Source organism: Caretta caretta, chromosome 5 (genome assembly GCF_965140235.1).
Source record: "Caretta caretta isolate rCarCar2 chromosome 5, rCarCar1.hap1, whole genome shotgun sequence".
NCBI classification, from domain to species: Eukaryota; Metazoa; Chordata; order Testudines; family Cheloniidae; genus Caretta; species Caretta caretta.
Genome location: NC_134210.1, coordinates 79,396,503 through 79,411,976, shown reverse-complemented (window position 1 = coordinate 79,411,976; position 15,474 = coordinate 79,396,503). Strand labels below are relative to the sequence as shown.

General features: G+C 38.2%; 1 protein-coding gene across 5 annotated transcripts in view; it reads right to left on the bottom strand.

Moving 5' to 3' along the window:
- The window catches only part of CSNK1G3 (casein kinase 1 gamma 3), a 162,035-nt gene extending 146,593 nt beyond the window's left edge, over positions 1–15,442 (bottom strand). The window contains exon 1 of one of the 5 annotated variants that reach the window (XM_048849392.2): positions 15,140–15,442. The gene's annotated coding sequence lies outside the window, so the exon portion shown is untranslated. Of the gene's footprint in view, positions 1–14,443; positions 14,733–15,139 lie in introns of those variants that run through there. The other 4 variants (XM_048849394.2, XM_048849389.2, XM_048849393.2 and 1 more) reach the window with 4 other exon arrangements.
- Positions 15,443–15,474: the final 32 nt, after the last annotated feature.

Below are 15,474 nucleotides of genomic sequence, written 5' to 3'. Positions count from 1 at the left end.
TACATATCTTTCTATGAATGGTCTATTTCTTTCTATTTCTGAGTCAGTGTCTCTCAAGTATGTTTTAAAATATTTTCATACCCAAAAATGTCCATATAAATCCATAAAATGCACCAGAGAAAAAAATTCTATACCCATATTCATGTAAACCTTAATTTACATGAATATGGGTATAGATTAGGAAACCATGTGCCTCTAGAACACTGGATTCCATGCTGCAATATAAGGATATTCTCCAGTAATGTATTATGTATGTGGCGAAAGGCTACAGGGAGGAGGGTAAAATGAGGTTGCAGGAACTAGAGGGGAGGAACAGAGGAGGAGTGGGACAGAAGCCTGATGAGGCAGTGCGGGGGGAGGGGAGAGAGAGAAGAGGGGAGAAGGAACTGGTGGGAGGGTCTGATTAATAGCAGAAGTGCAAGAGGGGCAAGGGCAGAGGGAAGACACTGACACTAGAAACAGAGGCATACGGGTCTATAACCACTGAAGCACAATGCCACAGGACCTAGGGTTGAATCCAGGAGTCTTCAATCTCTACATTCCTTTGCTGTCAGGAAATAGCTGTGAAACCCATGGCAAATTGTGTTTTGTCCCCCTCTAGTAACTGGTCCACATAGAGGATAACAGATTTACAGCGCTGCCAGTTACTAAATTAGCTCAAGTGACAGGAGTCTGTGCTGTGGATCTAAATGTCTGAACACTGTCAAAGGCCAAAGACGGAGCCAAAACCACACAATGGATTTTTTGCAGTTAAATTTTAAACTTAGGAAACTACATTAAAAGATTAAGGGTGAAAAGTCAAGCACTCAAAAGTCTGAGAATGCCAGAATTAAGGTGTATCTGTGAAAACGGCACTCCAGGCTCTTTTCTTGGTCTTGATGACTTCCATATCAAATTTCCTTAGTTAACAGGTAAAACACAAAAAAAAGTTTTCCTCTGGCAGACAGTTCTGAAAGTTCAGCCTGCAAGTTGAAATTCCAGCTGTGCTATTTCTGCATCACCACAAGTAACAGATTGTACTCGATAAATTCTGCCCTCTCTTATATCTTGTGCAACCCAACTGACTTAATGGTGTTGTACAGGTGAGAGGGCAGAGGTCCCTGCAAGTCAAACTTAGAAAACAATTCATTTATAGATGCACTAATCAAAGCAAAATCCTGCCATTTCCCATAGCTCTATTAGCCGTGAAGGATAAGGATTAAAAAGGTAGTGAAAACTTCATATTCTAGTTATAAAAATTAGATATGACAATACCTAAATTACAAAAGTGAGCTTACGAAACAGATCTATTGTCACTTCAGAACAAAACTACACTAAACTGAAGTATTATACCCACTACAGATAACTCAAATTACTTTTTCAATAAACATGGATATAAATCACTCAAGAATATGGTGATCTACAAGCAGTCAGTCATTTAAAAGTTCTTAATTTCTGCAAATCAAAAGAAATCACATTCAGTTACTGTACATGATGAACACCACAACCAAAACACAGTAAAAGGAACTTTCAGCACACAGTGATTTAATGCTCATAATTTCCCCTTATAGGTCATTGACATACATCTTCACTGTTATTACTCCTGCTTGGTACATTCCCCCACTTGCGTGCATACATGTCATTGTATGGAAGATGAGTATGTAGGCAGTCTATAGAAAGATCATGAAGGTGATATTTTCTTAATGAGTGCTGCATGAGTTAAGATTTTGTTAACCATCTCATCTTTTTGTGTGTGTGTAGTATTGATAACGAAAAACAAATAAGCAATACGGCAAAACAGGCAATGGGCAATAAGAATCACAGGAGAATAGCCTTCAATTTCATAATCACACAGTATTTCATAACTCCCATTCAATGCTTTGGTGACATATACAATCTTTAAAAGCTAAACAAAAGCAATGCCAATGTCCAAAAAGATAGAGACTTCTACATCACCAACAAGGAAAAAGAAACACTCTCCCATCCACCCAAGATGCTCTTTTCTAGCAAAAATGAAGGTATGTTGCTGGAAACTGAGTAGCCAATTTTACAACCCTGGGGAGTTTCTATACAACAACAAGAATGGCAGATTCCTATCCTCTTGTGGATCCTTAATGAAGTCAGTGGAGTCCATGCAAGAACAAAGCTTCACCCCTGCAGTCAATTTCAGGATTGGGGTCTAACAGTTGTCAGAAAAAGCTGGTAGTTGAACCACCAAGAGAAGCTTACATTATATTACAGGGAATAACACAATAGCCCACCCAGAACGAACACCTTCAGGCCATGTCTAGACCAGAAAAAATAGGTCATGTCTTAAAAAAAAATTAGTTAAAATGTGTTAAATGCCAATGCAGACTAGGTGAAGCCTAGGGCTGACCATGACTAGTAACATTTTTAATGTTAGTAAAATTTTAAATCCTGTCTATACTAGTGTTAAAAAAAAACAGGTTTTCTAACACAATTTACACAGAGTGGTAGCCACATTATTTTTTCATGTTCTCTGTGTGTATATTATATATATATATATATAATCTTCCTACTGTATTTTCCACTGCATGCATCCGATGAAGAGGGCTTTAGCCCACGAAAGCTTATGCCCAAATAAATTGGTTTCTCTAAGTTGCCACAAGTACTCCTCATTTTTTTTGCTAACACAATTTAGGCAACCAACATTTTTCGTCCATACATAGCTTTAGACAGTTGCTACTGCAGCGTTAGAACTTTGATTTTGCACAAGAGCATGGATCCAATAATGGAGAACAGTTTTAGTGACTAACTTCAGAGAATGCTAATATTTCTTCAAATTTGCAGATCACCTTTAGTATAAAGGTTACTTGATCCTTGCTAATGCACTTTCAGTTTAAACTTGAATAAAATACTATTAAAAACATTAAGACTGAAAACCAAAACATTGCAGAATAAGTGACGAAGTTAAAACTAAACATGTAAATCTTAATTGCTTCGTTGGGAATAAGCATTACCATATAGTTTAATTACATGATAACATACTACTACTCCTCATACTACGATAATACACAATTTTCCTATAAATTTACAGCATCTAGTAAAATGAGAATTGGAGAAGCCAATGAAATTGAAACTAGTTTCACACAGTAAATTTTAATTTGTCCTCAGTAAACATATTTCAACATTTCTCTTCTACAGACTTCCAGGAGCCTTCCCTCAGCACCTTTCTAGGTGCATGTGGAATTAAGCACCTCCTGAACAGGCCTTGTTTCAGGTAAAGTGCACTTCAGTGCACTTTTTAAATATGCATCTACCTCAGCTATGCATACAAGTGCACCACTTCCTTTCAGTTCATTAGGAGCTTACTGAGAAAATCCTTTTCACAACCTAACAGCCATTTTCACCATATGTCTGCAAAATCAAACCAAATTTCCATATGAAAACAGACTTGTCAAGGACAGCATCAATACCAAATTTAAACTTTCTAATTCAGACTGTAGAGCTGTTCAAAACCACATCATCGGATTGTTTATTATACGGAAAGTATTTGGCCCTTGCTATCCTAACTCAAAGATCAATGAAGCGTTTTTCCTCAAGCTTACCATGAGAATTTCCATGCAGGCACAGGCCAACCCTGGAAAATTTCAACATAATAGATGAAAGCTTCAGAATTAAAATTAACCAAAAACAGAATTTAGAACTGAAATGCTTAATTATGTAAGCTTTCTAACAACTTTTGTGATGAGACCAAACTACCAGAAGGGAGTTCTAAAATCAGCATCAGTCACCTTAAGCTGTAGCTCACGAAAGCTTATGCTCAAATAAATTGGTTAGTCTCTAAGGTGTCACTAGTACTCCTTTTCTTTTTGTGAATACAGATTAACACGGCTGCTACTCTGAAACCTTAACTCATCCTACTACATCTACATGCAACATAGACTCTATATTCTTATGTCACATCCCTGAACTAAGAATAATTTCCTGTAGTTTGTACAAAAAGCCTACAAGTGCACACTTAGGGCCAGATTCTACAAACACTTATGGACAAAAAATAACTTTATTCACAGGAGCAGCCCCACTGAAATCCACTGGTCCACTTGCATGAGAAAGTTATTCACCTGAATAAGTACTGCAGAATTAAGCCTTTTTAAAAAAATTATACACTTCCAAGGCACAGACTATTTCATCTGCCAACCCACATAAATTTACACAATTTAATCCAAAATTATGTTTAAAGTCCTCCAACACTTAATTGCCGTACATAATGTTTTCTAAATATATAATTAGTTCAAATTTTCAGAAACACACATTTATTCTATTCTATGCGCCCTTTGTGCAGAAAAAAATTGTCAGTAAACTATATAATAAAAGAAAGTTTATTTAAACACTGAGGTCTGTTGAGAGAAGAAAGTTGCAACAGTTTAAGGAGTGATTTTACACTGATTTAGTTAAACTTGTGCAAACCCCTTTGTGGACATGGTTTAAGTTAAACTAAAATACCCAATTCCTAATCACTTTAAACTGAACAGGTTTAAAGCCAAAACAGGCGTGCACACAGACTTTTGCATTAGTTTAAAACCTCATTTTTAGTTAAATCATTGCAACATTCTCATGTCAAGATCTAAAGTTAAAACTTAGAAATTCAGAGATCTACCAAAGCCCAATTTTAGTATCCCAATTTGTCATGCCTAACTTTTTCCTTTTTAACATAGTATTTTCTGATCATCAATGATACACTGTCTCCTCTGAATTCTTTAATTGTTGCAGCGCAGGTCAAAGTTAAAACAACATTAAAGGCCAGCTCCACCACCCCTTTTACTCGACACAGCCCTATATCTGAAAATATCAGAAGCAACATAAAAACTAGGATCCCAATACACCAAAGCCAATCATTTTCTCCAATGTCAGAAAAGGCACCTCTCTCTCAAACAGGTTATAATGTCCAATGCCAAGTGAAAGTTAATGCTGAGTTAGCCAATACTACATAATGGATGCTCCATTTTCCTGTAATGGTCACTGTACTACCAGTGTCATTACACAGCAAAGCAAATTAAAGTGTCTAGAACATCACATTAAAAAACTCTGCTTAAAAAAACCCGCAAACTTGCAAAAATCAAACACTCAGGTTAGGAAGTGTAAAATGGGATTACCACCAGCTTCTACAGTACTTTTTTCACAAGTATGTTGGGAGGAGACAATCATTACTGTCTGAAATTCTGATACCATGATGAGCATCACAGAGAAGTCCACAAGGAAATTAGTAATTCTGTGTTCCACGTAGGGTTTGGATGGTGTGAGGTAAATAAAACACGGGGCCACACACATAATTGTGATGACAAAATAATATATTTCTACCCATTCAGTGAACACTGGCCATCCTGGGTACTGAATGAGCTGTGTGGATCCTGTGGGGAAAAAATAACACATGATCATGTAATCAGAGATCTTACCATCATGCATAGGAACAAGAGGACCAAAACTTAAAAGCTGCATGGGAAACCTTAATGTTGGCTTTCCCAACTTTTGAGTGCTTGACTTTGCAACCTTGCTATTCTTTGGAATGTAGAGTGTCTGGCATTTTGTTTTTCAGTAATTCCTACATTTTTGGGAAGCAATCTGAAAAAAATCCCATCCGTGAATTTATACATGCCCCTCACATGGATCATCAACAGTGATGGTACCTTGACAGACCTCTACCAGTTAAGCTAACAGTACAGTTGAAGGGTATTATGCTCTATGAGGACCAGCCTCTAGGAGATGAGACGCTTAACCAGTGTGTTTTACTGCTATTTATTGTCAGCAAAGGAATACTGGGACTCAAACTCTGGGTTCTACAGTAGACCCTCAAAGATACAAACACGAGAGTTACAGACTGACTGGTGAACCAGACACCACATGAAACTGGAAGTAACCAATCAGGCAGTAGCAGAGACCCAAAAAAAAAAAAAAAGGCAAATATTGTACTGTGCCTGTATTCCATACTCACACCCCTGGCACCCTCTTACAGCCAGGAAGTGAAGATGCTGAGATTCGCAGGCAAAGCTGTGAGCCCCTGCTGCCAGCCCAAGGCAGCTGGAGCAGGAGCTGAGCTACTTTCTTGTAAATCATGGGTGCTGTTTTCACATACACACCCCGCCTCCAGCTGAGGAGGCGTGCAGCGCTGTTCTCACACATACACAAGCCAGGAGGGAGACGTGTTGTTTTCACCACCACCCCCCCACCTCAGCCGGGAGGGGGACACAAGCTTGCCCAGGCCGGGGAAAGAAGCTGCCTGCAAGGAAGCTGCCTACCTGGAGTGTGAACTGCTGGAGCCGGAACTGCATTTTGTTCAGAGTTACGAACAAGCAGCATGAAAGTCAAATGGATCTTGACGTTATAAGAATCTCCAAGATCAGGGTGGATTTGATTTAAATCAAACTGATTTAAATCATGATCTAAATCACTAGTCAGAAAGACATTTAATCATGGATTTCCACATAAAAAAGTGCATTCTTGTTGGTTGTTATAACCTTAATACATATTCCTCACAGCTCAGAGATAGATGTAAGTTTCATTTTTAGAAGGTACACACTATACATTTTTGAAGTGATTTATTTTGAAAACTTTTCAGATTAGTTTTACAGCTATATTAGAAAATGAAAGATTGTTTGGTTATTTCATTTACCAAAAGTAATTGAAGCAGATATTTATGAAGTCTTTGGAAGATGAACTATCTCCAATTCAACAGGTTAATCATAAATATTTGGAGGATTTTCTTGCCATGTTGCATTAGGAGAAGATCACCACCAGACAGACATTTAAAATTGTTTTATTTAACTAAAGCAAAAATATTATGTAGTCTGGATTTTTTTTTCTTCAACAGCAAACATAATATTTTAACAAAACAAGCACATAAATTTTTGAATTTAGTTAAATGTTCAAGTATCTTAAAATCAGGTATGTTTTTTTTTAAATTGTTTTTAACTAAAATAGTTAAATGAAATATTTTAAAAAAAAATTAAAATCAACTATGTCAGCCAGGTCAACATGAGAAACTTAAAATATTGGCTTCTGCAGTTAACTCAGTCGTCTTCATCTTCATTTTCCAGTTTGTTCATAATCTGGAAAAGAAAAACAAACTTTTCTGCTTTTTCAGGTCCCAAACGATTTCTCAATTTGGAATGAATTAGTCCAAAGGAAGAAAATATTCTTTCTACACCAGCAGAAGAAGCTACTGCTGTTAAAAGTGAGATTATCACTTCAACAGTCTCTGAATCCAAGTGCCGAAGTGACTTCCACCAGTTTACTGGTGACTTTCTTTAAAACATCATCAGCAAATATATATTTCTTGAATGGTTCTTATTCCCAAACTGGGTCTCTTTTACGGCCTGCTGCCATTATAGATTTTCCCTTCTAGTGAGAGAATGGTATGATAGATCTCAAATCAATGAAGGCTACACTCAGAAAGACCTCAAGACTTCTGGAATAAGCTGCTCCAACAGTTTCACTTTTGTTTCTACTACCTGTCCCTTCCTTCTCACATTTATCTGCAGACTTCTCCTTGTCCAGATCTATTCTGCCCTCAACCATCTTCTATTCATTGAACTTTTTGAAACTTTGTACTTTGAGAGAGAGATAAGAGATTGACTCTGTGCACACAAATTTGCAGAGGGACCAAGGGTTGAGGTCTGTTATTTCTCACCTCTATAAATTATTTATTTAAAAACCATTTTTACTGTTAACAAGTATGTTATCTCTAGAGACACAAATCCACAGTCTGAGAACTGCGAAATTAAGCATCTCTGATGGTATCTTCTAGACTGAGCACTGAGTCCCATTGGGTGGGTAGATAGAAAGATTAACATAAATAATCTACACAGACGCCCCTGGAACCCCATAAAATTGGGTCCCTAATCCATGAACTATTGGGACTCATTTCCAAAACTTTTCTTAAATGTTACATGAATATATTGTCTCATACTATAGAATTAGAATTTATAATCCCTATTCCATGATGAGATATCTTTGTGCTATAATGTATCTTAATTAAAACTATCTTTAGATTGTTTTCCTCAAAAAGCATTTTATCCAAAAAATCCAAACAATTTAAATCAAAAATTCCTATTTTTTTAAATCACTGATTTTTATCCACCCCATCCAAGATGCATCTTCATCTTACTTATTTTAATTACTTATATGCTACCAACAGCACCAACAGCTGAACATCCCAACTGCTATCACAGAGTCTTCCACTCTTGCAACTCTAACCCCAGACCTTGAAATACTCAAAACACTTCTGTTATAACCTATTTGCATCAGAATGTCACACTTTGCAGTAGCTCCTACATTTAAACCTTTTTATATTAAAAGATTATGCAAAATAAACCTAATTAACTTTAGTAAAACAGTAAAATGTAAAAGGAATCACTGGCACCAATTAAGCAAGCCAGAATCCTCCTTTATTTTAGCCAATTAGTCACTCAATGTAGAAGAACCTTCTGAACATTCCATTTCAAAAGAACCCAGCATTACTGATGAGTGACTGCTCCTCTGCTGTTGAAGTCAACTGAAATCTTTCCACTGACTTCAGCAGGTTTTCGATAAGGCCCTAAGACAAGCACACAAGTTCTTTGCTGAATCAGGGCCTAAAACCGTTCTCTCACCTTCTCTTTCTAAAGTGTTAAGAACTTGTATTAAACTGAACTACAAGAGTAAATGTAAACTAAGCTTTTTTTTTTTTTTTTTTTTTTACACACACACACTAACACTGCCAATGTAAAGTCCTGATCCCACTGAAAACAAAGGGAATTTTGCCACTGGCTTCAATAGGATCAGGTTTTCACCCAGAACGTCCACCGATTTTAAGGAAAAACAAACTGAGCTTCAAAAAACCAGTTACAACTTTGTACATTTCCTCTATATTTGAGACTAATTAAACAAAAATTAAACCTGGTCATAAATTACATCTCCTTTTCTTGATGAACAAAAAAATTCAAATGCAACCTAAACAGCTCAGAACTAGAGACTAAAAGTTTTTTAAGTCCCAAAAGGGTATCACAAGTTACATTTTAAAAAATGATAGCTAAGATCATCAAGTTAAAACTTACCAAAAAAAGCTTAGGAAGACAGACTTAATGTTTACCCTACCTTGTTTTTACTTCATCTATTTATGAATTCTTTTGTGTTTATTCGCAAAAAGAAAAGGAGTACTTGTGGCACCTTAGAGACTAACCAATTTATTTGAGCATAAGCTTTCGTGAGCTACAGCTCACTTCATCGGATGCATACTGTGGAAAGTGTAGAAGATCTTTTTATATACACACAAAGCATGAAAAAATACCTCCTCCCATCCCACTCTCCTGCTGCTAATAGCTTATCTAAAGTGATCACTCTCCTTACAATGTGTATGATAATGAAGTTCTCCCCCCCCCTGAAAACCTGGATTTGTGCTGGGAATGGCCCAACTTGATTATCATACACATTGTAAGGAGAGTGATCACTTTAGATAAGCTATTAGCAGCAGGAGAGTGGGATGGGAGGAGGTATTTTTTCATGCTTTGTGTGTATATAAAAAGATCTTCTACACTTTCCACAGTATGCATCCGATGAAGTGAGCTGTAGCTCACGAAAGCTTATGCTCAAATAAATTGGTTAGTCTCTAAGGTGCCACAAGTACTCCTTTTCTTTTTGCAAATACAGACTAACAAGGCTGTTACTTTGAAACCTGTCTTTGTGTTTATTAGTATTATTTATTGTTATACCATACCTGTAAATCCAAGTTGTATTATTTATTATCAAAAGCCAGGGATGGACAGATCTTAACCTATCAAGTCTGGAAACAAATACAAAATATAATTAGCGTTCGGGATCCTTACTCTCTACTGTGATACATGAGTTTTAACCAGATCAGCTATCAGACCTCAGACCTGCCTAAGGCCCAAGGATAGAATATTTCCAGAACTCGAACCAGAGTAGTTGAATGAGGAAATCTTACATTTGAAGAGAAAGAAAAAGGCAATTTTGCAGCAGATCATTAAAATCAAAAACTTATACCTATTTGAAAGCTATTTAGAATATTAGTGACAAATAAGAATGTTTAGTGGTCAGTGCATAGGCGAGGCAGTCAAAGGCACAAAATACACTATCATGCAGATTCAGCAATTTTTCAGATTTGGTGAAATCTGATGTGGATATCCTCAATATATTTGAAAATCAATAATGGCATGGGGTGAAAAAAGTTTTATCGTCATTTCAGCTTGTCAGCATCTTCATGCCTGACAGCACCATGATTCAGTTATTAAGGTCACCAAATGAGTACCCCATCACAAGTTCTGTCATTTTTAAGTGTTTTATACAATTATTTAAAAAGCTATTGGTATCAAAAAATACTTCATATCCTTCCACACGTAAAGTCAAGCTGTCTTCATTACCACAAGTTCACTGCACAGCCCTCAAAGGAAAATTTTAACTAACAGCTTAAAAAAAACTAAGTTACTTAAGAACTTTTTCATACATAATGTTTTGATTTTATGAAGTGATATTTATTAACCTAAAAGACCAGGAAACAAGTGCTTTATACCCAGGACAAAGTGTATTCCATGACTGCAAAGCTACAAAATTTGCTACAGAATCTGCCTGTTCCTGAAGCTGTACAGTAGATTCTAAACTTTCGTTTAAAAAAATTACTCTAACCCTTGCAGTCTTACAGATAACTGTTTCATAGTTGTCTTCCTAAGCCTGCAGACAGCCTGAAGCAATGGCTCTGAAAGATTGAATTGCAATCAATCACCACCAGCTTCTGATTAAATTCCCTCCTTTTTCCCCAAATGTGGAATCCCCACTATCACTCCCCATTCACATTGGTTTGAGGCTCAACAAGTGAAAATCTGTGAAATACAGCAGCCGCATTAAACTGAAAAGCTTCAAATGTTGGAAGGAGAACTGATGGACAAAGGTTAGTAGGCAAACAGTAGGAGAGGCAGTCACTGGAGCATGAAAAAAGCAGCTGTGTCATATGAATTTAACTACCACACTCAGTATGTGAATTTTCTAACACAGTTACAATGTTTAAATATCCTCCCTGCAACCTATGCCATAAAGCTCACTGTGCTATCATCAACTGATGTGCAGGTTCAAGTAAAGACAATTCTCTGACCCATTATTCATCTGCTTTTATAAAGCTTCCTTTTGTTTCTATTCCTTTACAATGAAAGCTATCGCCTAAACATAGGGCAGCAAACGAACACTAGCAGTATCAGTGGCTAAATGCACGCACGTGTGTGGTTTTTTTTTTATGGTACAATACTGAAGATGGATATTTATATACATCAAATAGCAGCTAGATCTGGAAAGTATCTACAGTAGAACCTCTGAGTTACGAGCACCACGGAAACAAAGGTTGTGCATAACTTTGACCAAACGTTATGGTTGTTCTTTCAAACAACCGAACACTGACTTAATACAGCTTTGAAACTTTACTATGTAGAAGAAAAATGCTGCTTTTAACCATCTTAATTTAAATCAAGCACAGTAAGATTCCTTGCCTTGTCAAATATTTTAAAATTTCCATTTTTTAGTAGTTTACATTTAACACAGTACTGTACTTGCTTTTTTTGGGGGGGGGGGGTGCATCTCTGCTGCTGCCTGATTGCATATTTCCAATTCCAAATAAGGTATGTGGTTGACTGGTCAGTTCATAACTGGTGTTTGTAACTCTGAGGTTCTACTGTACTTTGTATTGAAGATGACTGCCATTACCCACTGGTAACTATGCTGCTATGTCTCAATTTCTTGTATTATAAATTTTAACATTCCCAAGATATATAATTTAAGCACATGCATATAGTGGCATTCTGTTTAAAAATACCCGGTAAAGGAATAAGTTTGCAAAAAAATGTGTAATTATAGTGAAGACTTCTTTAAAAAAATATTTCAATACATAAAGAGATAAAATGCTGTTCATCTGACCTGGTAACATAATTAAGTAGGTAGATTAACAGATTTTATGCCTATCAAAATTTTTCAATACCTGTTAAAGGTATTTTTGGTGCAAAATAGTTATCCATTTACTTTTTGGATACCAATACACCATTTACCATTACAAAGACACAAAGCAGATGAGCCAAAAAAATCTGGCTCATCCATGTTTTTGAGTACTCAGCTCACAGTATTTTACTATTCACTATTAAAGCATTTGTCAATTGACTGGATGCTGAACTGAAGGTGTAAAGCATTTAGAGCTTCTGTAACAAACAGGAACTAAGACTGACAACAATACTGCAACAGAGATTGGTGTTTCCATTTTCCAGATGAGGAAATAGAGGCACTGAAGCTGGCTCAGACCAATGTAGAACCCATATATTCTGTCTACTAGCTCTGTACTTTAAACCACAAGCCCATCTTTCCAGACTACTTTCCTACTATCCTATTTCCACAGAGCTAAGATTTAATAGAGCCATTCATTTTAACTGAAGGAGAAAATATTAATAGATGTTTACTTAGGCTACCAATCCATTTACACACATGCTACAAAAATAAACATGTGACAATTAGCTGAATATTTGCCTCAATTTTTCACATTTAATAATCTGAGGAAAGCCAACTGCATACATCTCTAAAATCATAAGTAAATCAATAACAAAATGTGAAACATACACAAATATACACCTTAGACTGAATGAATTATAGATTGGTTTCAGAGTAACAGCCGTGTTAGTCTGTATTCGCAAAAAGAAAAGAAGTACTTGTTGCACCTTAGAGACTAACCAATTTATTTGAGCATGAGCTTTCTTGAGCTACAGCTCACTTCATCGCCGATGAAGTGAGCTGTAGCTCACGAAAGCTCATGCTCAAATAAATTGGTTAGTCTCTAAGGTGCCACAAGTACTCCTTTTCTTTTTGCGAATTATAGATTGTCGTCATTGCACCTCTCACTTTTGCTTGCTCTTGTAGTTTGGATTTGTGGTTTCCCAGCAATTTAACTATTAACATGCAAGACTCCCAGATTCATTGCAAACTTTGAGTTCCATCATGTCAATTTTGTTCTTCACATGGCTTGTGGTCACTCTTATAACTGCAATAGTAACTTTGTATCCCATTTCAAAATAACAGTTTAAAAAATAAAAATCAAAGTTAAATGATAAGAAACAGCTTAACTTTTTTTTTTTTTTTGAGAAGTGTAAAACGGTCCTTTAAGTGGGAATGAACTACACTGTGCTACAACTTTTTTTTTTCCCATTAAACGCTACAGCTACCCCGCTAGAGGCGGGCATTTAAAATTATTAAACACCATTTTGCAACTGATCAGTATACTGTTCTTCAGCATAATTATTTCTGTAATTTGATACCTCTGGAAAATTTAGTAGGCAACAACTACCTCCACTTCGCTCTTCAACCTGGATGATCTACCCTTAATACACCTGGGTCCTAATAAACACATACTAATTCTGTGTGGCTCAAGACTTAAGAATTTTTTTAAACCAGGATATGATTCTGCAAAACAAGTTTGGGGCTTCTTTTTTTTAAAAGAAATACAAATAAAACACTTTGACCCCAGAACACCTAGATATTACAAGTTGGTTACAAATATCCCCTGGGGTTACTTAATCCAGTTATTTTCTAAAAATAAAGATGGATATTGCAACAATCCTATGTTTACAAATGCAAGCTTCCTCAATATGCTCTTAAGAATTTTTTTATGTTTTGGTATGTTGTACTGCCAAGATTAGAGAAAAACACTAACCATATTGCTCCTGCCAAAAGTTATTATGGGACAATCTAAGCAATAGTGAAACATGATCACAATGAATCAAATTAGCATTGTAGCAAGCAGATAATTGGACTGGCAAGAGGGCCTTTTTCCAAAGGTAAGTTTATTTTGTGGGAGAAGTGTTAAGTTGTCATCAAAAATCTGACCTGCAATTCTTCAAAATCAGGCAGATAAGTAGAAACTTGACTGCCCATGAATGTTTTCATCTTGGTCCAGCCCTAAAAATACTGACTCCCAAAACAAATATTTTTGAACATAGAACTCAGAGCATTAACATGGTACATGAGATCTGATTTATTCTGCTTTCTTATTCTTAAATGAACCAGCTAGGGTCATTTAAAAAGGTAGTCACTTTGAAATTAGAGGTTTTAAAAAAAAAAATCAGTGAATTGAAAAAAAAACAAGTTCACAGAACCCCTGTTTACTAAAGTTAATGGAGACTTTTTAAAACATCAACACTAGCTCACTTGGACTCGTTTTACTGTACACTCAACACCCTAATATAATGTACTTAACACAGTCCTACAGACAGAAAATATTAACCTATTCCCACAAAAACAGATCATTTCTTGGATATTATTAGTTATCAGTAGTATGTAATGAATGATTAAAGTCATGAAAGGAAAAGTAAGTCAGTAATGCTTCTCTAATAGTAATAACAAACAGAATGGAGTTAGATGATATAGAATGACTTTTGCACCAAACAGTAAACAAAGCAAAAGAAGTACTGAGGTCTGACCACTCGATTACCTTATTACACCAAGCTGGGAAGGGCTACGCACAGCACAGGGCAGTGCCAGCAACAATAGCGATAAACTCCCCAGAGTTTTAAATCTGGATTCTGGTCTGTTGAGCCGTGTCCCTTCATGGATGAGATTAGACTCCCGATTCCCTTCTGGCTCGGGGAGTCAAGCCGAGATTCCCCCCCCACACACGCCTCTTCCACGAGGACAGAGGTGTCTCTGTGTCATTTCCACCCTCGTGTAAGAGGAGCACTCAGGCACACAAACACAGCGCAGCAACACGCTGGGGGTGCTTGTTGAGTCACAACCAGACGATCATGCCCTACTCCCTCCCACCCAAGTACACAGCCAACCTCCCTCACAGCGCCCGCATACGCACCCCCCCCCCCCGCCACACAATACACGCTCTCCACCCGGCCCCAGCTACCTCCTCGTCCGCAGCCTCCACCCGCCCTACCGAGGCGCTGCCCACGCCGAGCTTGTTTCCAAGCAAGCGCCCCACGTCACAGACACCGGGCGAGTCCCCCGATCGCAGCCCTCCGCTCGCTGCTTAGCCCACACGCCCGGCTCCCGTGCGCACACAGAACCTGCGACCCCCGCCGCCCCGGCCACCCCCGCAGCCGCCTGGCTCCGAGCCGGGGAAGCGGCGCTGGCCTCGGGCGGCCGGCATGCGAGTCACACCCCGGGGCAGAGGGGCAGTTACCTCCCGGGCACTTGGGGCAGGAGACGCCGCTGCAGGGGGCGGAGAGAAGCCGGCTCTGGAGGCGCCGCTCCCAGGCGCCGAGAGCTCGCTGGGGCAGTCCGGACGGCGGCGAGTGCCCCCAGCGCGCTGACCCCTTCGGAGCCTGCCCGGCCGCCCTCCCCGCCTGCGGTGCGAGCAGAAAAAATGGGGTCAGAGGGGGAGGGCGCAGCCCGAGAGGGGTTCCGAGTCAGAGGGAAACGGCGGCGGAAACCGCCCCGGCTCTAGCTGCGGCGGCGACACACACACACACACACACACACACACACAGAGCGCACGCCCCTTCCCGCCCCGCCCCG